This window comes from Petromyzon marinus, chromosome 63 (genome assembly GCF_048934315.1).
Source record: "Petromyzon marinus isolate PM22_M1 ecotype Great Lakes invasive population chromosome 63, UKy_Petmar_22M1.pri1.0, whole genome shotgun sequence".
In the NCBI taxonomy this organism is placed as follows: domain Eukaryota; kingdom Metazoa; phylum Chordata; class Hyperoartia; order Petromyzontiformes; family Petromyzontidae; genus Petromyzon; species Petromyzon marinus.
In genome coordinates, this window is record NC_133729.1 from 2,249,672 (window position 1) to 2,275,120 (window position 25,449).

Here is a 25,449-nt window from a genome sequence, read left to right on the forward strand (position 1 = left end):
CACCATCATCATCACCACCACCACCATCATCACCACCACCACCATCACCACCACCATCATCATCACCACCATCATCATCATCATCACCACCACCACCATCACCACCACCATCATCATCACCACCACCACCATCGTCATCACACGCGTGTTATCATAGACTGCGCATCAGTACTTATTGAAGTCTGCAGGAGGAATCCGATGAGCTATAAAGCTCTTCACTCCAGCATGGGGTGACTAACGCTGTGTCACTGCGCCTTTTTTTGGTCCCGTTTGCACGTGTATTGCTTAATTAACTAATTATATTATCCAAACGAAAAACACGCTAATTATTAAAAAAGCGAATCGCGCAAACAAATAAACAAAAATATAAAAAAACAATCATGAAAAATGTCCGTCATCTTGATGCTTTCGAAAACCTACTACCCCCAAACCCCTCAATTCCCATTGAATCAATGGTTGTTATTATAACGCGATTTATTCATAACGCAACTGCAGCACGTTACGAGAGAACGTACTGCGCGCATCCATACATTGACACGGTAAAAGTATCATCACAAAACGCCGCTGGCACGTTGAGTTACTGGAACATCTCTCCTGTGACAATCGTTAATCCTTCGAACGCCCCTCCCCCCCCTCCATACCATCACACCAATACCCGCCATTCGCCCACTAAGTGACGGTAAATCAAATGCAGTCAAGTTTTTTTATTTATTGTCTCTTTTTGGAGACCTCACTCCGACCTGGAAACGCCAATTTCATCAAACTCTGACAGCCGGTCCCCCCCCCCCCCCAATACCAAATAAATGCTGCGATATTTGACATCCCTGGACGTCCGCTTGAACATCTGCCACCAATGGTATGACCATATAAGTCACACATTTGTCAATAACTCGACGAAATTTATTTTTCACCACGGTGCCTGTGCCAGGCTAGGTGCACTTTGAGAGTGTCGAAGGCTCGCTGCTGGCTGGCAGGAGGAGGTTACGGCACAGACCCAGCAGGTGCCCTGGGGTTGACTGGCTGAGATGACTGGTGGCAGATCCACCTACTCTGCCAGCTCGCCGCGTTTTAGCCGCCCGGCATTTCTCCGCTCGTTGTTGTGAGCAGCGTCGCTCCGCTATCCACCCTTTGTTGTTGGGCCCAAAAAGCACAAAGATCTCCCCGTGTAGCCTCAAGAGACTGTTGGGGCAAGTGCTGTTAGCGAGCACCTACGAAGGCCGGAACGGCACACGAGGGGGCGGGTGGCCGGCACCACGCCCGGCCGCCTTTGTCTCCCCCAGTCGGGATGTTTTTACACACCGCATCAGCTACTCATTAGAGGCCGAGTCCACCTAGCGGATGCCCAGGTCCGGTTCAGTGAATCACCACCGACCGCTCCACACGCCACGACACTCAAAAGTGGGTTGCGGTAAGTGCTGAGTGGCGTTGCTGCTTGTGCACCACTGATAACGTAGCACCAGCATCAGTAGCAGCAGCAGCAGCAATAGCGTGGCCATCCCATGCCGCTCTTGGGCCCTTCACTGCAAGTCGAGGGAACACAACGGCCATTGCACACGATTTTGAGGGAAGACAACAAGGAGATTTGCGTCTCCATACCCATGCCAGCCTTGGAAATGTACTCTTTGGTTATAGGTTTTTACCCTTTTATCTGGCAACAAAACTGATACCTTTTTTTTTTACAAGGGATCGTGTCTTGCATTAACCAACAACACTTGCGGTCAAAATGCAAACAAATAGACAACTATGATAAGCTATGTGGCACTGTCCTTGAAATTGATTGGTCCACACCCGAGACGGCTTTTCTTAGTGAAAGTCGTCCTATACAATAACCCTCCTCCTCCTGTCTCGCGTCTCCCTCACACCAGCCACGATTAAATGTAATGAATAAATTTGATTACTTTATATTAAATTTAACTAATAAAAACATGTAAAAAGGTATTTTCTATTAATAATTTTATATGAAAACAGTATTTTTGGGTTGTGGAACGAATCATCTTGACCCATAGACTCACACAGAGTCCCACAGTCTCACACATAGTCCCATCGACTCACACAGAGACCAATAGACTCACACAGAGACCCATAGACTCACACCGAGACCCATAGACTCACACAGAGACTCATAGACTCACACAGAGTCTCATAGACTCACACAGAGACGCATAGACTCACATAGAGACCCATAGGCTCACACGGAGACCCATTGACTCACACAGAGACCCATAGACTCACACCGAGACCCATAGACTCACACAGAGATCCATAGACTCACACAGAGACCCATAGACTAACACAGAGACCCATAGACTCACACAGAGACCCATAGACTAACACAGAGACCCATAGACTCACACAGAGACACATAGACTCACACCGAGACCCATAGACTCACACAGAGTCCCATAGACTCACACAGAGACTCATAGACTCACACAGAGTCCCATAGACTTACACAGAGACCCATAGACTTACACAGAGTCCCATAGACTCACACAGAAACCCATAAACTAACACAGAGACCCATAGACTCACACAGAGATCCATAGACTCACACAGAGTCCCATAGACTCACACATAGACCCATAGACTCACACATAGACCCATAGACTCACACAGAGGCCCATAGACTCACACAGCGACCCATATACTCACACATCTGGTCCTCCACGTCGCGAATAATGACACATCTGGTCCTCCACGTCACGAACAATGACACATCTCGTCCTCCACGTCACGAACAATCACACATCCGGTCCTCCACGTCACGAACAATCACACATCTGGTCCTCCACGTCACTAACAATCACACATCTGGTCCTCCACGTCACGAACAATCACACATCTGGTCCTCCACGTCAAGAACAATCACACATCTGGTCCTCCACGTCACGAACAATCACACATCTGGTCCTCCACGTGACGAACAATCACACATCTGGTCCTCTACGTCACGAACAATCACACATCTGGTCCTCCACGTCACGAACAATCACACATCTGGTCCTCCACGTCACGAACAATCACACATCTGGTCCTCCATGTCACGAACAATCACACATCTGGTCCTCCACGTCACTAACAATCACACATCTGGTCCTCCACGTCAAGAACAATCACACATCTGGTCCTCCACGTCACGAACAATCACACATCTGGTCCTCCACGTGACGAACAATCACACATCTGGTCCTCTACGTCACGAACAATCACACATCTGGTCCTCCACGTCACGAACAATCACACATCTGGTCCTCCACGTCACGAACAATCACACATCTGGTCCTCCACGTCACGAACAATCACACATCTGGTCCTCCATGTCACGAACAATCACACATCTGGTCATCCACGTCACGAACAATCACACATCTGGTCCTCCACGTCACGAACAATCACACATCTGCTCCTCCACGTCACGAACAATCACACATCTGGTCCTCCACGTCACGAACAATCACATATCTGGTCCTCCACGTCATTAACAATCACACATCTGGTCCTCCACAACATTCAGTGTCTTATCGGCATCATCAGCTGCAGTATCATCCGAATTCTTGCAAACTGGCAGAAATATTTCTTTCGTTAGATACGGGGCACCTACCTAGTTCACACGGCAAACAGATGTAACGCATCACACAAAATAATAAGTAACTAAACAACATTTACTTTACAAGGGAAAGCCCCACTGAGCCATGAAGCTCTTTTTCACTAACGACCTGACTATCACACAAATGATGGCTCAAATGAAGTGGCTCATCATCATCATCACCGCCGCCACGTGGAAATGATTCTAAACTTAGAAGGGAAAAAGCCAGAGGACCCGGAGAAAAAATCCACACGACCACGGGTGAGAGAGACACCGCGAACGTCGTGCGTTGGGGGTGGCATCGAACTCACGGACCTCCTGCGCACGAGGCCCCCCACGTAAACGCGCTCGAAAGGGGACTGTAAAGTCACGGAGTGTTCACGTTGAATTTTGCTCAATCGGCTACATTCAGTGTCATTCTCAACTCATGGATCGCGACGCCCTGGGGGGGCAGAGGGGGGAGGAGGAGGAGGGTTTCCACCTGTCCCGTTTTCAACTCGTCCGCCTGTATTCGACAACGACCCCGACAGCGTTTGGCTGGCAGGGATTGTCAGGATTTCGCACGTGCCGAGATTTGGTACCGTACTACTGTGTTGGCCTTTGACTCCGGCATAACTTCGGAAGCTCCCGAGAGCTACGGACTTTTAAATAATCTCATTGATCTAGAACAGCTTTTTTGTGTTTTAGTTGTGTTGCCCTTCCCCCGCACCTTCGATTATATCGGTTGACTACGTACAGTGCAAAACACGTTCAACACACACACACATACATTGACACACACAGAGACCCATAGACTCACACAGAGACCCATAGACTCGCACAGAGACCCATAGACTCACACAGAGACCCATAGACTCGCACAGAGACCCATAGACTCACACAGAGACCCATAGACTCACACAGAGACCCATAGACTCACACAGAGACCCATAGACTCACACAGAGACCCATAGACTCACACAGAGACTCATAGACTCACACAGAGACCCATAGACACACAGAGACTCATAGACTCACACAGAGACCCATAGACTAACACAGAGACCCATAGACTCACACAGAGACCCATAGACTAACACAGAGACCCATAGACTCACACAGAGACACATAGACTCACACCGAGACCCATAGACTCACACAGAGACTCATAGACTCACACAGAGTCCCATAGACTTACACAGAGACCCATAGACTTAAACTGAGTCCCATAGACTCACACAGAAACCCATAAACTAACACAGAGACCCATAGACTCACACAGAGATCCATAGACTCACACAGAGTCCCATAGACTCACACAGAGACCCATATACTCACACATCTGGTCCTCCACGTCGCGAATAATGACACATCTGGTCCTCCACGTCACGAACAATGACACATCTCGTCCTCCACGTCACTAACAATCACACATCTGGTCCTCCACGTCACGAACAATCACACATCTGGTCCTCCACGTCACGAACAATCACACATCTGGTCTTCCACGTCACGAACAATCACACATCTGGTCCTCCACGTGACGAACAATCACACATCTGGTCCTCTACGTCACGAACAATCAAACATCTGGTCCTCCACGTCACGAACAATCACACATCTGGTCCTCCACGTCACGAACAATCACACATCTGGTCCTCCACGTCACGAACAATCACACATCTGGTCCTCCATGTCACGAACAATCACACATCTGGTCCTCCATGTCACGAACAATCACACATCTGGTCCTCCACGTCACGAACAATCACACATCTGGTCCTCCACGTCACGAACAATGACACATTAGGTCCTCCACGTCACGAACAATCACACATCTGGTCCTCCACGTCACTAACAATCACACATCTGGTCCTCCACGTCACGAACAATCACACATCTGGTCCTCCACGTCACGAACAATCACACATCTGGTCCTCCACGTCACGAACAATGATACATCTGCTCCTCCACGTCACTAACAATCACACATCTGGTCCTCCACGTCACGAACAATCACACATCTGCTCCTCCACGTCACGAACAATCACACATCTGGTCCTCCACGTCACGAACAATCACATATCTGGTCCTCCACGTCATTAACAATCACACATCTGGTCCTCCACAACATTCAGTGTCTTATCGGCATCATCAGCTGCAGTATCATCCGAATTCTTGCAAACTGGCAGAAATATTTCTTTCGTTAGATACGGGGCACCTACCTAGTTCACACGGCAAACAGATGTAACGCATCACACAAAATAATAAGTAACTAAACAACATTTACTTTACAAGGGAAAGCCCCACTGAGCCATGAAGCTCTTTTTCACTAACGACCTGACTATCACACAAATTATGGCTCAAATGAAGTGGCTCATCATCATCATCATCACCGCCGCCACGTGGAAATGATTCTAAACTTAGAAGGGAAAAAGCCAGAGGACCCGGAGAAAAATCCACACGACCACGGGTGAGAGAGACACCGCGAACGTCGTGCGTTGGGGGTGGCATCGAACTCACGGACCTCCTGCGCACGAGGCCCCCCACGTAAACGCGCTCGAAAGGGGACTGTAAAGTCACGGAGTGTTCACGTTGACTTTTGCTCAATCGGCTACATTCAGTGTCATTCTCAACTCATGGATCGCGTAGCCCTGGGGAAGGGGAAGGAGGAGGAGGGTTCCCACCTGTCCCGTTTTCAACTCGTCCGCCTGTATTCGACAACGACCCCGACAGCGTTTGGCTGGCAGGGATTGTCAGGAATTGGCACGTGCCGAGATTTGGTACCGTACTACTGTGTTGGCCTTTGACTCCGGCATAACTTCGGAAGCTCCCGAGAGCTACGGACTTTTAAATAATCTCATTGATCTAGAACAGCTTTTGGTGTTTTAGTTTTGTTACCCTTCCCCCGCACCTTCGATTATATCGGTTGACTACGTACAGTGCAAAACACGTTCAACACACACACATACATTGACACACACAGAGACCCATAGACTCACACAGAGACCCATAGACTCACACAGAGACCCATAGACTCAATCAGAGACCCATAGACTCAATCAGAGACCCATAGACTCGCACAGATACCCATAGACTCACACAAAGACACAAAGACTCACACAGAGACTCATAGACTCACACAGATACCTATAGACTCACACAGAGACCCATAAACCCACACAGAGACCCATAGACTCACAAAGCGACCCATAGACTCACACAGAGACCCATAGACTCACACAGAGACCCATAGACTCACACAGAAACCCATAGACTCACACAGAGAGCCATAGACTCACACAGAGACGCATAGACTCACACAGAGACCCATAGACTAAGACAGAGACCCATAGACTAACACAGAGACCCATAGACTCACACAGAAACCCATAGTCTCACACAGAGACCCATAGACTCACACAGAGACGCAAAGACTCACACATAGACTAACACAGAGACTCATAGACTAACACAGAGACTCATAGACTCACACAGAGACCCAAGGCTCACACAGAGACCCATAGACTCACACAGAGACCCATAGGCTCACACAGAGTCCCATAGACTCACACAGAGTCCCATAGACTCACACAGAGACCCATAGACTCACACAGAGACCCATAGACTCACACAGAGATACATAGACTCACACAGAGATCTATAGTTTGTTATCCTTTCCCCACACCTTCGATTCACATGGTTGACTACGTACAGCGCGAGAGCAGCTCAACATACATACAATGTATTTAAACATCACTCCGGTGGCTTCCAGAGAACGTGCATGTGTCAATAAATGCGTGCGTAAATGCGTTACCTACGTGCACCGGGTTGGTTCAGTGTGTACAGACTACACTTGTGTGTGCGATATTACACTTGCACGTGAATGTGTACACTCACAGTGATTGATGAATGTGGGGACACAACAGATAAGCGGCAGGTATGTGTCTTGACAACAGGAGTTGTTAACACAATACCTGTGTTTGCCTACACATAGCAACCAAGTGCAAACACGTGTTTATCCAGTTAAGTCTGGCCCTAATTCCTAACTCCAGACATACATTATTCTTCTTAACCATAGACAGACCTGCCCTCTAACACTAACCCCAACCCTGAACATAGACTTAACCCCAGCCCTAAGCCCTAACTCTATTTCTAACCCTGACATTGCCCCTAACTCAAGACTTAGAACTCGCCCTAAACGTAGACCTAACCCTAAACACTCACGAAACGCCCAACCCTTAACCCGAACCCCAACCCTCGCTATAAAACCTAAACTCTAGCCATAATCCTGAGCATAGACCTAGACCTTAACACTATCCACTAAATTTCGATTTAAAGTTTTCGTGACTGCAAGGATTCATCTTCTTTGGTTCTTTCGGTAAAGTCACGTAGAATGAGAATAAAACAATAAATTAATAAAATAAAATAACAATAAAATTCTCACGACGTTTCGGCCACAACACAAGTGGCCGAAACGTCGTAAGAATTTTATTGTGTTATTTTATTATATTAGTTTATTGTTTTATTCTCATTCTACGTGACTCCACTTGTGTTGTGGCCGAAACGTCGTGAGAATTTTATTTCGTGTTATTTTATTTTATTAATTTATTATTTTATTCTCATTCTACGTGACTTTACCGAAAGAACCAATGAAGACTATCCACTAACTCCAATCTCAAAAACGCTAACCTCTACCCCTTATTCCACTTGTGTTGTGGCCCGAAACGTCGCGAGAATTTTATTGTTATTTTATTTTATTAATTTATTATTTTATTCTCATTCTACGTAACTTTACCGAAAGAACCAATGAAGACTATCCACTCGCTCCAATCTCAAAAACGCTAACCTCTACCCCTTATTCCTACTTTAAACCCCATGCCTATAAGTAAACCCAAAGACCGACCCGTCCCGTAACAACTCGGCCTACCAAACAGGTCCCTGCAGGGTGGGCTGGTAGGAACATTGGAATTTTGCGCAATTTTATTTTCACACCCCGACAGCACGAGATTTCACTTCGTTAAAGTATTGAAAGGGGACGGACGGACGGACACATTAATCTATTGCAGGCTGGTACACTCAGTTTACAACTTCGTTCATACCAGTATTCCTACCAGTATAACCCCCCTAGCCTTGACTCCTAAACCCTGGAGCTATGGTGCCAGGGAGTCGGTGTGTGTGGGTGGGAATCCTTGCAGTCACGAAAGCTTCAAATCTAGAACGCGCGGCATGTGTCTGTATCGTGCAGCAATTCAACTGCATGCAGTCGTTAATGTTTACAAATCGTAAAACGAGCGTCGTGGACGCAGGTGAACAGTCCAGTGAAATGCGAGTACAGTATGATGGTGTGTGCACAGTATACAGCATATGAACTTTAGGCAGTGTCCATGGATGAGAATGACATTGTAAAGTTTGGTTCATGACGAATGCACCTGCGATCAGCACGGTTGGCTACGTACGATGCGAAAGAAGTTCAACAGACATACATGCAAAGGACTCACGCAGAGACCCACAGACTCGCACAGAGACCCACAGACTCGCACAGAGATCCATAGACTCGCACAGAGACCCATAGACTCGCACAGAGACCCACAGACTCGCACAGAGACCCACAGACTCGCACAGAGACCCACAGACTCGCACAGAGACCCACAGACTCGCACAGAGACCCACAGACTCGCACAGAGATCCATAGACTCGCACAGAGACCCACAGACTCGCACAGAGACCCACAGACTCGCACAGAGACCCACAGACTCGCACAGAGATCCATAGACTCACACAGAGGAGGGCCATTGCCCGAAACGTCACCTGTTATAAAATCGTTTTTTTTTCCCTTTTGAGTGTGTCGTCGTTGTACTAAACACATACAGAACCTGTATGTGTGTAGTACACACTTGGCATGTAGGCTCTGCCACATTGTGTCACACCTGTGCATTGCTGTATATACGGGTGGGGCTCTTTAACACATACCTCTGTGTACGCACTATGCAGGTCGACTGTATGTGTGTTATTGTAGTCAGCTGGGCTGTTTACCACGGTGTGAATGTGTTATGTAGTCAGCTGGGCTGTTTAACACGGTGTGAATGTGTTATGTAGTTAGGTAGGTTGTTAACACTGTGTGTGAATGTGTTATGTAGTCAGCTAGGCTGTTTAACACTGTGTGTGAATGTGTGATGTAGTCAGCTAGGCTGTTTAACACGGTGTGTGAATGTGTGATGTAGTCAGCTAGGCTGTTTAACACGGTGTCTGTTATGTAGTCAGCTAGGCTGTTTAACACTGTGTGTGAATGTTTGATGTAGTCAGCTAGGCTGTTTAACACTGTGTGTGAATGTGTGATGTAATCAGCTAGGCTGTTTAACACTGTGTGTGAATGTGTTATGTAGTCAGCTAGGCTGTTTAACACTGTGTGTGAATGTGTTATGTAGTCAGCTAGGCTGTTTAACACTGTGTGAATGTGTGATGTAATCAGCTAGGCTGTTTAACACTGTGTGTGAATGTGTTATGTAATCAGCTAGGCTGGTTAACACTGTGTGTGAATGTGTGATGTAGTCAGCTAGGCTGTTTAACACTGTGTGAATGTGTGATGTAGTCAGCTAGGCTGTTTAACACGGTGTGTGAATGTGTGTATTGTAGTCAGATAGGCTGTTTAACACTGTGTGTGTTATGTAGTCTGGTAGGCTGTTTAACACTGTGTGTGAATGTGTGATGTAGTCAGCTAGGCTGTTTAACACGGTGTGTGAATGTGTTATGTAGTCAGCTAGGCTGTTTAACACTGTGTGAATGTGTGATGTAATCAGCTAGGCTGTTTAACACTGTGTGTGAATGTGTGATGTAGTCAGCTAGGCTGTTTAACACTGTGTGAATGTGTGATGTAGTCAGCTAGGCTGTTTAACACGGTGTGTGAATGTGTGTATTGTAGTCAGATAGGCTGTTTAACACTGTGTGTGTTATGTAGTCTGGTAGGCTGTTTAACACTGTGTGTGAATGTGTGATGTAGTCAGCTAGGCTGTTTAACACGGTGTGTGAATGTGTTATGTAGTCAGCTAGGCTGTTTAACACTGTGTGTGAATGTGTGATGTAGTCAGCTAGGTTGTTTAACACTGTGTGAATGTGTGTATTGTAGTCAGCTAGGTTGTTTAACACGGTGTGAATGTGTGTATTGTAGTCAGCTAGGCTGTTTAACACTGTGTGTGAATGTGTGTATTGTAGTCAGATAGGCTGTTTAACACGGTGTGTGAATGTGTGTTATTGTAGTCAGCTGGGCTGTTTAACACTGTGTGTGAATGTGTAATGTAGTCAGCTAGGCTGTTTAACACGGTGTGAATGTGTGAATTGTAGCCAGGTAGGTTGTTTAACACTGTGTGTGAATGTGTGATGTAATCAGCTAGGCTGTTTAACACGGTGTGTGAATGTGTGTATTGTAGTCAGCTAGGCTGTTTAACACTGTGTGTGAATGTGTATTGTAGTCAGCTAGGCTGTTTAACACTGTGTGTGAATGTGTGTATTGTAGTCAGCTAGGTTGTTTAACACTATGTGTGAATGTGTTATGTAGTCAGCTAGGCTGTTTAACACTGTGTGTGAATGTGTTATGTAGTCAGCTAGGCTGTTTAACACTGTGTGTGAATGTGTTATGTAGTCAGCTGGGCTGTTTAACACTGTGTGTGAATGTGTTATGTAGTCAGCTAGGCTGTTTAACACGGTGTGTGTGTGTATTGTAGTCAGCTGGGCTGTTTAACACTGTGTGTGAATGTGTATTGTAGTCAGGTAGGCTACTTAACACGGTGTGTGTGTATTGTAGTCAGCTGGGCTGTTTAACACTGTGTGTGAATGTGTGTAGTCAGGTAGGCTGTTTAACACTGTGTGTGTGTATTGTAGTCAGCTGGGTTGTTTAACACTGTGTGAATGTGTCTAGTCAGGTAGGTTGTTTAACACGGTGTGTGTGTGTATTGTAGTCAGCTGGGTTGTTTAACACTGTGTGTGAATGTGTGTATTGTACGTGTGTGTGCTATACAGGAAAGATGTTCAACACGCAACCGTGGGTGTATGTGCTATATAGATATGCTGTATAACCCTCACCTGTACGTGTGTATTGTACGTGTGTGTGCGATACAGGTAGGCCGTGTAACACCACTCACCTGTGTATGTGTGTACTGTACAGGTGGGGTGTGTAACATCGCTCACCTGTGTGTGTGTTATACAGGTGGGGTGTGTAACATCGCTCACCTGTGTGTGTTATACAGGTGGGGTGTGTAACACTACTTACCTGTGTGTTATACAGGTGGGGTGTGTAACACCACTCACCTGTGTGTGTGTTATACAGGTGGGGTGTGTAACACACACTCACCTGTGTGTGTGTTATACAGGTGGAGTGTGTAACACTACTTACCTGTGTGTGTGTTATACAGGTGGGGTGTGTAACACCACTCACCTGTGTGTGTGTTATACAGGTGGGGTGTGTAACACCACTCACCTGTGTGTGTGTTATACAGGTGGGGTGTGTAAGACCACTCACCTGTGTGTGTGTTATACAGGTAGGGTGTGTAACACAACTCACCTGTGTGTGTGCTATACAGGTGTGTGTGTTATACAGGTGGGGTGTGTAACACAGCACTCACCTGTGTGTGTGTGCTATACAGGTGGGGTGTGTAACACACACTCACCTGTGTGTGTGTTATACAGGTGTGGTGTGTAACACACCACTCACCTGTGTGTGTGTGTGTGCTATACAGGTGGGGTGTGTAACACACCACTCACCTGTGTGTGTGTGTTTTACAGGTGGGGTGTGTAACACACACTCACCTGTGTGTGTGTTATACAGGTGGGGTGTGTAACACACACTCACCTGTGTGTGTTATACAGGTGGGGTGTGTAACACACACTCACATGTGTGTCTGTGTTATTCAGGTGTGGTGTGTAACACACCACTCACCTGTGTGTGTGTGTGTGCTATACAGGTGTGGCGTGTAACACACACTCACCTGTGTGTTATACAGGTGTGTGTGTAACACACACACTCACCTGTGTGTGTTATACAGGTGAGTGGTGTGTAACACACCACTCACCTGTGTGTGTGCTATACAGGTGTGGTGTGTAACACACACACACTCACCTGTGTGTGTGTGCTATACAGGTGTGCCGTGTAACACCGCTCACCTGTACGCGCGTGCGTGTCGGGCAGACCGCGGGCGGTGCTGTCGACCCGCTGGGGGCCACTCTGGGGTCAAAATCGCTGCGAGTAAAAACTCGAACCGGCCGGTCCCAAGCGCCAGGGGTGCTGCCCACCCCCCACACCCCTCTGGATCAGCCCCTGCTGCCGCCGCTGCCGCCGCTGCTGCTGCTGCCACCACTTGGTGAGGTTTCTCCTGCGGCCACTGCGCTCGCCCCGCGCTCTTATGGACTCGGAGGCGTGGGCGCTGAGCGCGTGGGTGGACTCAGACGGAAAAGCTGCAGCCGCCTCAGCTGCCCTGCAGGGTTTTGACACTGCGTCTGGTGCTCATATTTATTTATTTATTTTAGAAGATTTTGTTTTTGGTTTTTAATCCTGGGGTGTAAGGTTCCCCAACTTAGCCGCTGTGTAGCTCTCCGGTTGTCACTATTGACAGCCAGAGCGAAGTGAAGGATTATGTCTATCTTACATCTGACAAACGCTTAAAACGCGTGCTTTTACAGATACGCGTAGACACCGATACTCCCATAGACCCACGGCAGCCCACAGAGGCCCACATTAAAACTAAACAAAAAACAACGTATTTGACCAGGTAAGGCCCCACTGAGATAGATAGCTCTTTCTTTTTCTTTCAGTGACCTGGCTTTTACAATTGATAGCTCAATGGAGTGGATGATCAGTATCATCATCGTGTGGACATGTACTCGCAAGCAGCCGAATAACTCTCGCAACGGGTGACGGTCATTCTAAATGTGGAGGGGGAAAATCGGAGGATCTGGAGGAAAAACCACGCAGTCACGGGGGAGAGAGAAACACAGAGAGAGAGAGAGGGAGAGACGCAGACTTCAAATATACAGCAGCAGGCGTCGGGGCTCGGGATAGAACCCATAGCCTCCTGCAATACCAGGCGAAATGGTGAACATCTCCTAGCCAAGAAGGGGCTTCACTAAATAATCTCAAGGCTCTTCTTGAGAAGGGTGATGACAGGTTGTTATTGTTACAGAAGTCGTAGAAGGTAGCGATGTTGCTTCTGCTGCTGGTGCTGCTGTGCGATCTCAAAGCGAGTAATCTGCAGGTAACATTTCCCGCAATGTGATGTCTGTATCCGCGTGTCCATAGTGCAGGGTTTGTTGCGTTAGATCGCTAGTAAGGGTTGTCACGTTAACAGAACGTGCTAATTAGTTACTAGCGCAGCACACCGGTGTGTTGGAGAGCCAAGTCCACAACACTTACACTCTGAGTACGACGTTTCGCCAGTAATTACGACTGGCCTCATCAGGCGGACAACCAGATTTGTGGGGAAATCATCCTGTTTCGTTCCTTAAGTAGAGGCGAAGATGTGGGCCCTTCACGTGTCTAGAACATCTTTCGCACCACCGTACGTAGCCAACCGCGCTAACCAGAGGTACGGGGGTAGGAGAACAAGAAGCAGTACTACAGAAATGGGTATCTGTGTGAGAAGTCGATGGGTCTCTGTATGAGTCTATGGGTCTCTGTGTGAGTCTATGGGTCTCTGTGTGAACCTATGGGTCTCTGTGTGAGTCTATGGGTCTCTTTGTGAACCTATGGGTCTCTGTGTGAGTCTATGGGTCTCTTTGTGAGTCTATGGGTCTCTGTGTGAGTCTTTGGGTCTTTTGTGAGTCTATAGATCTCTGTGAGTCTATGGGTCTCTTTGTGAGTCTATGGGTCTCTGTGTGAGTATATGGGTATCTGTGTGAGTCTATGGGTCTCTTTGTGATTCTATGGATCTCTGTGTGAGTCTATGTGTCTCTGTGTAAGTAAATGGGTCTTTGTGTGGGTCTATGGGTCTCTGTGTAAGTCTATAGGTCTCTATGCAAGTAAATGGGTCTCTGTGTGAGTCTATGGGTCTCTTTGTGAGTCTATGGGTCTCTGTGTGAGAAGTCGATGGGTCTCTGTGTGAGTCTATGGGTCTATGTGTGAGTCTATGGGTCTCTTTGTGAGTCTATGGGTCTCTGTGTTAGTCTATGGGTCTCTGTGTGAGAATATGGGTCTCTGTGTGAGAAGTCGATGGGTCTCTGTGTGAGTCTATAGATCTCTGTGTGAGTCTATGGGTCTCTTTGTGAGTCTATAGATCTCTGTGTGAGTCTATGGGTCTCTTTGTAAGTCTATGGGTCTTTGTGTGAGTATATGGGTCTCTGTGTGAGTCTATGGGTCTCTTTGTGAGTCTATGGATCTCTGTGTGAGTCTATGTGTCTCTGTGTAAGTAAATGGGTCTCTGTGTGGGTCTATGGGTCTATGTGTAAGTCTATGGGTCTCTGTGTGAGTCTATGGGTCTCTGTGTGAGTCTATAGGTCTCTTTTTGAGTCTATGGGTCTCTTTGTGAGTATATGGGTCTCTGTGTGAGTCATGGGTCTCTATGTGTGTCTCTGTATGTATAACTTCTTTCGCACCGTACGTAGACAACTCAAGCAGGGATTTTGTTTGACCCGTTATGGGCCTCCGTGTAGCCTCCAACAGACTGTGAGGGGCACAAGTGCTGTTAGCGAGCACCTATGAAGGCCGGCACTGTGGCACACGAGGGGGTGGGTGGCCAGCACCACGCCCGGTCGCCTCTGTCTCCCTTAGTGGCGATGTTTACTACACTTCGCACCGAGTACTCATTTGCGGCTGAGTCGACCTAGGGGAGGAGGCCCAGGGCCGGTTCAGATGATCGCTGTCACTGGTGGTTTTGGTGGCCGTGAGCGGGAATCGAACTCGGGTGTCTGCCGGGTTCTTAGTGCAGGGTGCACTCACTGCTACACCACTGCACACAAGACACACACACACACACAACACCACGGCACCCGTGCCAGGCTAGGTGCACTTTGAGGCTATCACGTGAAGTGTCGAAGGCTCGCTGCTGCCTGGCAGGAGGCGTTCACAGGACAGACCCAGCAGTGTGCCATGGGCTTGACCGACTGTGCCCCCTGGCGTGCACACACGCACCCTCACATTAACACTCCCCACCTGTACCAACTCACACCTGTACCAACTCACACCTGTAACAATCTCACGCCTGTAGCACGCTCACTCCCCACACGCGCTGCACAACCAGGGGGGGGGAGGCCGGATAAACCACGCACACACACAGGCAGAGGCGCGCCCGTGTCGGGAATCGAACTGGGGCCACCCTCATCATTGGTAACTGCCTCGCCAGGTATACAGGAGGTCGTGGGTTCGAGCCCGACCCTGACGATGCCTGCTGAGTCTGCGTCTCTACTTCCCGTGGTCGCGTGGATTTCTCTCCGGATCTTGCCGGGTTTTCCCCTACACATTTAGAATCAACAACACCACCACGCGTTTAGAGTTATTTAGCTGATGCTGTATTTGTCCGCATGATGATGATGATGATAGGCCACTTCGTTGAACTTTCATTTGTGATAGCCAGCTCAGTGGCGCCTTACCTGGTAAAATAAAAATAGTTGAGTTTTAGTATGGGCCTCTTTGGGTTGCTGTGGATCTCTGCAGGTCTATGGGTCTCTATGAGTATGGTCAACGCACTGCGAGGTGCATAGGATCGACTCCATCTCCCGAAGGTTGGTTGTATTGGTGGGGTAAAGTGTGGGTACTCCCACCTCTTAGCGCGGTTGGCTACGTACGGTGCGAAAGAGGTTCAACGAGGACAAAGATCCCCATGGGTGAGCTCCCTCTGGTGGAGGCCCTCTTGTCGCCAGCGATTCCCATGAAGGAGGCCCGATCGCCCGAAACGTCAATTATAATTTAGTTTAACTTTAAGGAAGTGGTTTTCGAATTCGTTTTTTTTTATTCTCGTGGTGGCTAAGAGATGTTGACTACCTCGCCGGGTGTACAGGAGGTGGTGGGTCCAATCTCGACCCTGACGCCACGGTGGATAGGAAATGTTGACTACCTCGCCTGGTGTACAGGGGGAGGTCGTGGGTTCAATCTTGACCCTGACGCCACGGTGGATAGGAAATGTTGACTACCTCGCCTGGTGTACAGGCGGAGGTCGTGGGTTTAATCTTGACCCTGACGCCACGATGGATAGGAAATGTTGACTACCTCGCCTGGTGTACAGGGGGAGGTCGTGGGTTCGATCCTGACCCTCACGCCACGGTGGTTAGAATCTTGTTAACTACCTCGCTTGGTGTCCCGCACTCCGAGTGCACAGCGCACGCTCTGTGTCACACGCCCTGTGTCACATGCTCTGTGTCACACGCCCTGTGTCACACGCTCTGTGTCACACGCTCTGTGTCACACGCCCTGCGTCACACGCCCTGTGTCACACGCTCTGCGTCACACGCCCTGTGTCACACGCCCTGTGTCACACGCTCTGCGTCACACGCTCTGTGTCACTGTGTCACACGCTCTGTGTCACACGCCCTGTGTCACACGCTCTGTGTCACACGCCCTGCGTCACACGCTCTGCGTCACACGCCCTGTGTCACACGCTCTGCGTCACCCCCTCTGTGTCACACGCTCTGCGTCACACGCCCTGTGTCACACGCCCTGTGTCACACGCTCTGCGTCACACGCCCTGTGTCACACGCTCTGCGTCACACGCTGTGTCACTGTGTCACACGCTCTGTGTCACACGCCCTGTGTCACACGCTCTGTGTCACACGCCCTGTGTCACACGCTCTGCGTCACACGCCCTGTGTCACACGCCCTGTGTCACTGTGTCACACGCCCTGTGTCACACGCCCTGTGTCACACGCTCTGCGTCACACACTCTGTGTCACACGCCCTGTGTCACACGCCCTGTGTCACACGCCCTGCGTCACACGCTCTGTGTCACACGCTCTGCGTCACACGCCCTGTGTCACACGCTGTGTCACACGCTCTGTGTCACACGCTCTGCGTCACACGCCCTGTGTCACACGCCCTGTGTCACACGCCCTGTGTCGCACGCCCTGTGTCACACGCTCTGCGTCACACGCCCTGTGTCACACGCCCTGTGTCACACGCTCTGTGTCACACGCTCTGCGTCACACGCCCTGTGTCACACGCCCTGTGTCACACGCCCTGTGTCACACGCTCTGTGTCACACGCTCTGTGATATCTGCTTCAGTGTCCCGTCACTTGCAGAAGAAGAAGAAGAAGCCGGGATCTCAGAGGTAGCTCTGTCATATCCACTTCATTGGGCCGTTCTGTGTGTGGACCACTGTCACCTCCGATTAGCACGGTGGGCTCTGTACGGTGCGAAATAAGTGTAACATCCATACGTACATTGAAGAAGGGATCTCAGAGGGCGGCTCTGTGATATCCGCTTCCACGAGCTGTTTTGTGTGGATCAGAGTGGGTCACTCGAATTAGAAGCAGGGGTCTGAGTGGTGGCTCTGTGATATCCACTTCTGCGGATATCACAGCTGAATGTAAAACTTGGCAGCTCGTGAGGTTGACAGAACAAGACCGTAATTATAATATTTATTGGGGGGGGGGGGGACACACCTCACCCCCCCCCAATATTCAAATATGCTCAAAATGTCCCCCCCCCCAATATTGCAATAAAATAGAAGTATGTGTATATGATTGTGGTTATGGTTGTTACTTTATCAATCCCTAATCTCTGCCATTACATACAATGGAACAAGAAATGGTAAAAAAAAAGTGAAAACAAAGCAATGTAATGCAATATACACTCTTAGACATTATTGTCAAAAAAAAAAGTCCATCCTATCTGTTAGTGAATTTTGTAATATTTTAGGCAGGAAATTATTTTTCTAATGTAGATTTTTTTTTCTGGGGGAGGAGGGGGGGTCCCCAGACCCCCTGGAAGATTTGCCTCCATGGCTGGCGCCGGTGGGGCCCGAGAAAAACCTCGGGCGAAACGAATCACAACATCAACAACAACAACTATTATTATTATTATACAAAGACAGATGACTGAGAGGGGAAAAAAGTCCAACGTTGCAAAACATGTGAGTAGCCGTCGTGGTCAAACTTTAATATTTTTTTTAAAAATGTCCCGCGCCAGTTAGTTTTAGATGTAACGCCCCCACACACACACAGACAGATATCACCCGTGTAAGCCTGTAACAAACTGTTGGGGCAAGTGCTGTTAGCGAGCACCTATGAAGGCCGGCACTGTGGCACACGAGGGGGGTGGGTGGCCAGCACCACGCCCGACCGCCTTTGTCTCCCCCAGTGGCGATGTTTACCACACACCGCACCAGGTACTCATTTGAGGCTGAGTCACTGGGTGTTGGTGGTGGCCGTGAGCAGAAATCGAACTCGGGTAGCCGGGTTCATAGTGCAGTGCACTAACCGCTACACGACCGCTCCCCCTCCATACACACACAAACACACACAGACACACACAGACACACCACAGGTACATACAAAGACAAAGATCCCCCAAATAGTCTTAACAGACTGTAGGAGCAAGTGCTGTCAGCGAGCACCTATGAAGGCCGGAACGGCACACGAGTGGGTGGGTGGCCAGCACCACGCCCGACCGCCTTTGTCTCCCTAGTGGCGATGTTTACACACCGCACCAGGTACTCATTTGAGGCTGAGTCGACCTAGGGGATGCCCGGGACCGGTTCAGATAATCGTCACTGTTGGTGTTGGCCGTGAGCGGGAATCGAACCCGGGTCGCCAGGTTCGTAGCGCAGCGTAGCGCTAACCGCTATACTATCGCGTGTGTATGTGTGTGTGTATGTAGATACATACATACACACAGACACACACGCACACAGACGGGTACAGACAGCCTCCTCCGCCACACCCAACGGAAAGTGAAGACGGAGAAAATCTCCAAAAATTCCCAGCTCTCACAAAAAATACCCCCCCCACAAAATGTACGGCCACGATTTGTAACAAGGAAGCATCGCTGACGCAGCAGCAGCAGCAGCAGCTTCCGCCGGTTACATCTTGCTCGGAGATGTGAACTCCGTCGCCCGGTATGCAGGAAGTCGTGGGTCCAACCACGATCCCTGACGATGCCTGCCTCTGTACAATTGAAGTCTGCACCTCTCTCTCTCGCTCCACGTGCTCGTGTGAATTTTTCTCTGGGTCGTCCGCGTTTCCCCCATCCATATTAAGAATGAACATCACGTGTTCATTGGAATATTTGGTTGCTGCTGATGATGATGACGATGACAAACCACTTGGTTGAGCTATCATGTGCGATGGCCCGGTCGCTTTTGAAAGAAATCGTTGCAAAGCTCAGCGGAAAACCTTACCTGGTAAAATAACAAGAGCTGAGTCTAGTTTTAGTTTATTTTTTTTCGAGTGCTGTAGTCGTTATATTGTACGTTTCTTTTAGCCATGGGTCTCTGTAGGTTGCTGTGGGTCTCTGTGGGTCTCTGGGTCTTCATGAGTATGGGTCGGTGTGGGTCTATGAGTCTCTGCAGCGCTTCGGTGCTGAGTGATCTTAAAGGCGCATTGAAAAATTTGATACTCCGACCGATGCTCCTGTTGTTGTGGAGTAACTCATGCAGCCAGCTATGGCTCCAGGGTTTGGTGTTACATGTTATTTATGTAGTTTATTGTAAAAAAAATTCGGTCACAGTCCCTGTGATCACTGTTACGTTGCAATTATGGCTTTATTTTTTGGTGATTTGGAAAAGTTTTTTGGTTTGGACATGTTTGTTTTGTTGTAGTACGGAGTTAGACCGATGGCCTTAATCTAAGTTTAATTTTTTTATTATGAGACCTCCTTTGCCAGTAACAAGATATAGGAATAGGTTTTACCCTTTTAACTGGCACAAAAACTGACACCTTTATTCAAGGCATCATGTTTGCAATAACCACAACACAAGCAGTCAAAATGCAAACAAAAAAGACAACTCTGATAATAATATGCACTGTCCTTGAATTTGATTGGTCCACACCCGAGACGGCTTTTCTTAGAGCCTAGTCTCCATTGGTGTTGGACCAGAAGACGCCAAAAGGCGTACAACTCAAAAACAGCGCACTATCAGAGTATTGAGGGCTCTGATAGTGCGCTGTTTTTGAGTTGTACGCCTTTTGGCGTCTTCTGGTCCAACACCAATGGAGACTAGGCTCTAAGAAAAGCCGTCTCGGGTGTGGACCAATCAAATTCAAGGACAGTGCCAATATCATTATCAGAGTTGTCTCTTTTGTTTGCATTTTGACTGCTTGTGTTGTGGTTATTGCAAACATGATTCCTTGAATAAAGGTGTCAGTTTTTGTGCCAGTTAAAAGGGTAAAACCTCTTCCTAAGTTTTCTTGTGGTTATTGTTGTTGTTTGACTTGCATCCCACTGGGATTTTGTTGCACACAGCGTTGGTGTACACGATGCTTTTTTCAGGAATATTTTTGCTGTGTTTTTTTCCCCCCCCATGGATTTTCTGTTTGCACAGTCAACACACGTGGTCCACTTTAAGATGTTTTTTTTCTTGTTCGTGTTTTAGTTTTTTTTGTTTGTTGTGGTTGCACTCCGATTCAAGAGCCGGATGGCTCACGGGGCTATACCAAAATAAATAAACTGAACTCAACTAGTGAGAGGGACTTATGCCCTGCCACACGTCCGGAGGACGACAGAGGCGTTGATCTCACCAGTGGACCTCACTGCCTGCTACACAAGCGATTCGTCTTTCAAGTTTGACCTCGTTTTTTGTTTGTCCTCGCCTCAACATGTTCCATTAGTTAAGCCGCTGGGAGCTATGGGGCCGTCCATAAATGACGTCACGCGATTTTGGACGATTTTTGACCCCCCCCCCCCCCATCGTCACACGGCGTCACAAAAAGTCAGACCCCCCCTCAAATATGACGTCACAAAGCTCTGCCCCCACCCCCCAAAAAAAAGTTTGTTTAAATATGCTTCAAATCGCTTAAACTATTGTCATTGTAGTGCGTATTTGATGTGGCGCTGGTACTCTGATGTTGTAGGAGAAAACATTTATTAAAAAAGTCTATTTAATCAAGTAGAACGTGTTGTTGTCTATATTTAAAGTTGCGCATTTTGATGTGATGTCACATTTCTCACCCCCCCCCCCTCTCGTCACACATCGTCACAAATGTCTGACCCCCCCCCCCCCCCAGGTGCGTGACGTCATTTATGGACGGCCCCTAACGCGATTTCTCCATAACGCGGTGTTCTTCAGGAACGCAACAACGACCGCGTCATAGGAGAACAGGCTGTGTGTTGAACTTCTTTTGCACCGTACGTAGCGAACCACGCTCATCGGGGGCGCGGGGGTAAGGACAACAACCTAAACACAACAACAACAACAAAGTAACCACAACAACAACAACATCAACAACAACAAGCAGTTCTAGAGAGATGAGTTTGTCAATATAGATGACGATGATGACGTCAAAGTGCATCGGAGCTCCGGTGGTGTCCTAATGTCGGTCAGGAAGAGCGTTCCAGACGGCCGCAGAAGCAGCAGCGCATCTGAAAGTGCCGCGCGATTACGATGATGACGATGATGATGACGATGATGATTATGACGACGATGACGACGTTGACGATGATGACGACGATGATGATGACGATGATGATTATGACGACGATGATGACGACGATGATGATGATGACGATGATGACGACGATGATGATGATGACGACGATGATGACGACGACGATGAGGACAACGACGACGATGATGACGACGATGACGACGATGATGATGACGATGCTGACGATGATGATGACGATGACGACGATGATGACGATGGCCGAGCCAGAAGCCGCTGCTGCTGCTGTGAGGATGAGAAGCGGAGTTCGCCTGATGGTGGTTTATAACTCCTTGAATATTATAGTCAAATGTGTATAGTCTAATATGAGCCGACGAAGCAAACTTATACCAATCATCACACGGGGCGGGCGGGGGGTGGAAACGAACCCGGGTTGGTTGTTGGTTGAGGGATCGTTTGTCCACACGGATGCTCTGTACGGACGTCCGCGAACCACGTGGCTGCACTGCCATCTGGTGGCTGTATCGTTGGAGAGACCTGTTAGAAAATACAGTGACTCCTCTAGCTACAAAATACAGTGACTCCTCTAGCTACAAAATACAGTGACTCCTCTAGCTACAAAATACAGTGACTCCTCTAGCTACAAAATACAGTGACACCTCTAGCTACAAAATACAGTGACTCCTCTAGCTACAAAATACAGTGACTCCTCTAGCTACAAAATACAGTGACTCCTCTAGCTACAAAATACAGTGACTCCTCTAGCTACAAAATACAGTGACTCCTCTAGCTACAAAATACAGTGACTCCTCTAGCTACAAAATACAGTGACTCCTCTAGCTACAAAATACAGTGACTCCTCTAGCTACAAAATACAGTGACTCCTCTAGCTACAAAATACAGTGACTCCTCTAGCTACAAAATACAGTGGCTCCTCTAGCTACAAAATACAGTGACTCCTCTAGCTACAAAATACAGTGACTCCTCTAGCTACAAAATACAGTGACTCCTCTAGCTACAAAATACAGTGACTCCTCTAGCTACAAAATACAGTGACTCCTCTAGCTACAAAATACAGTGACTCCTCTAGCTACAAAATACAGTGACTCCTCTAGCTACAAAATACAGTGACTCCTCTAGCTACAAAATACAGTGACTCCTCTAGCTACAAAATACAGTGACTCCTCTAGCTACGAGTTAAGTTCCAGAGGTGTGTTCGTAAGTCGATTTGTTTCGTAAGTCCAACTTTACTCTCTGTCGATTCCAAACATGTTGAACGGCATGTACACCAAACTCGGAGAATGATTTAAAAAAATGTATAATCTCATGTAGATGTAGATGTCACTGGTTCTTCATATTCTGTAGACGTAGATGCCACTGGTTCTTCATGTTCTGTAGATGTAGATGCCACTGGTTCTTCACGTTCTGCAGATGTAGATGCCGCTGGTTCTTCGTGTTGTGCAGATGTAGTTGCCACTGCTTCTTCATGTTCTGCAGATGTAGATGCCACTGGTTCTTCGTGTTGTGCAGATATAGATGCCACTGGTTCTTCACGCTCTGCAGATGTAGATGCCACTAGTCCTTCACGTTCTTTAGATGTAGATGCCACTGGTTCTTCACGCTCTGCAGATGTAGATGCAACTGGCTCTTCACGTTCTTTAGATGTAGATGCCACTGGTTCTTCACGTTCTGCAGATGTAGACGCACTGGTTCTTCACGTTCTGTAGATGTAGATGCCACTGGCTCTTCACGTTCTGCAGATGTAGATGCTACTGGTTCTTCACGTTCTGCAGATGTAGATACCACTGGTTCTTCACGTTCTGTAGATGTAGATGCCACTGGCTCTTCACGTTCTGCAGATGTAGATGCTACTGGTTCTTCATATTCTGTAGATGTGGATGCCACTGGCTCTCACGTTCTGCAGATGTAGATGCCACTGGTTCTTCACGTTCTGCAGATGTAGATGCCACTGGTTCTTCATGTTCTGTAGATGTAGATGCCACTGGTTTTTAATTTTCTGCAGATGTAGATGCCACCACCGCCATCTATTGCGCGGCAGTTGAACTTATGAGTCTCGGTCCGAACAGGCAACTAGACATAGAGACCAGGTTTGTTCGTACAGTATCTCTGAAAGTTCATAAGTGGAATGTTCGTAAGTCGAGTGTTTGTAAGTAGAGGAGTCTCTGTATATCAACTGCAGCCAGTGACCATTTGGTCCGTCAACAGTAACTTTCATGTGGCCTGCAAAGGGCAAACAAAATAAATAAATATTCCATTCACGACGTTTCGGGCAATTGCTCTTCTTCAAGGCCCAGGCAGTAAAGAACAAGGCATCTCAAAAGGACCGTCGGGAGTGTGATGGGGTTTAAATTGTCTCTCACGTGGTTAAATACAGGACGTCAACCACATCAGAATATGAAGCCGAATGGAGGCCCCCGATGGTTAAATACAAGACGTGAATCGCGAGAGGTGACGAATCTCTATGGTCTCTCGCATGGTTAAATAAAGCCCAGCTGTTTCCCAGCTTTTACAGGATTCACTCTTCAACACACCGGTGGGCTAAAATAGTCAACTATTTCGTCTCTTGTCAACGTGACACATTTGTTTTTACCGATTGGCCGTGTCGGGTGGTGGAGGGTTGACGACACATTCATAAATAACGCTCTAATCCAAAAACCTTTATTATGAATAATATTGGTCGCGAAAGCCTACGTGTTAAACTGATCTTACGGGACAGTGGTGGAAATTCCACATTCCTAATGGCTGGGTCCATTCTATATCCACGGTTAACACGCGACGGGACAAAGCCATTGGCAAGTGAATAATCGATCACGAATCATCGTCGACGTTGATTCTCTTACGATTGGCATCCCGTCTTTAACCGGCCGAGGATCCACTTGAGATTCGCCATCTCTTTATTTTGGCGTCCTTTATTTAACCATTCATTTATTAAAATAATTTATTATTTCCTGAGTTAAAAAAAAAACTCGCGCCCACTAAAGAGGGCATCGTAATAGTTTACCGTGAACTAATTGAACGAAAGTAGTCCTCCTTCCTATACAATCAAGTCACAAAGATATCAAAATTAGGGGGGCATAGGGGTCGTCCATAAATGACGTCACGCACCTAGGGGTGGGGGCTCAGACATTTGTGACGATGTGTGGCGAGAGGGGGGGGGGGGGTGAGAAATGTGACGTCACATCAAAATGCGCAACTTTAAATAAATATAGACAACACGTTCTACTTAATTAAATAGACTTTTTAATAAATGTTTTCTCCTACAACATCAGAGTGCAGCGCCACGTTAAATACGCACTACAATGACAATAGTTTAAAGCGATTTGAAGCATGTTTTATTTTCAAAATG

The 25,449-nt window shown here is 47.8% G+C and overlaps 1 protein-coding gene across 2 annotated transcripts in view; it reads right to left on the reverse strand.

Annotated features, from left to right (window-relative positions):
• The window catches only part of LOC116956074 (interferon regulatory factor 4-like), a 47,632-nt gene extending 34,080 nt beyond the window's left edge, over nucleotides 1-13,552 (reverse strand). For both annotated transcript variants that reach the window (XM_076053842.1, XM_076053841.1), the window contains exon 1: nucleotides 12,722-13,552. The gene's annotated coding sequence lies outside the window, so the exon portion shown is untranslated. The remainder of the gene's footprint in view (nucleotides 1-12,721) is intronic.
• Nucleotides 13,553-25,449: the final 11,897 nt, after the last annotated feature.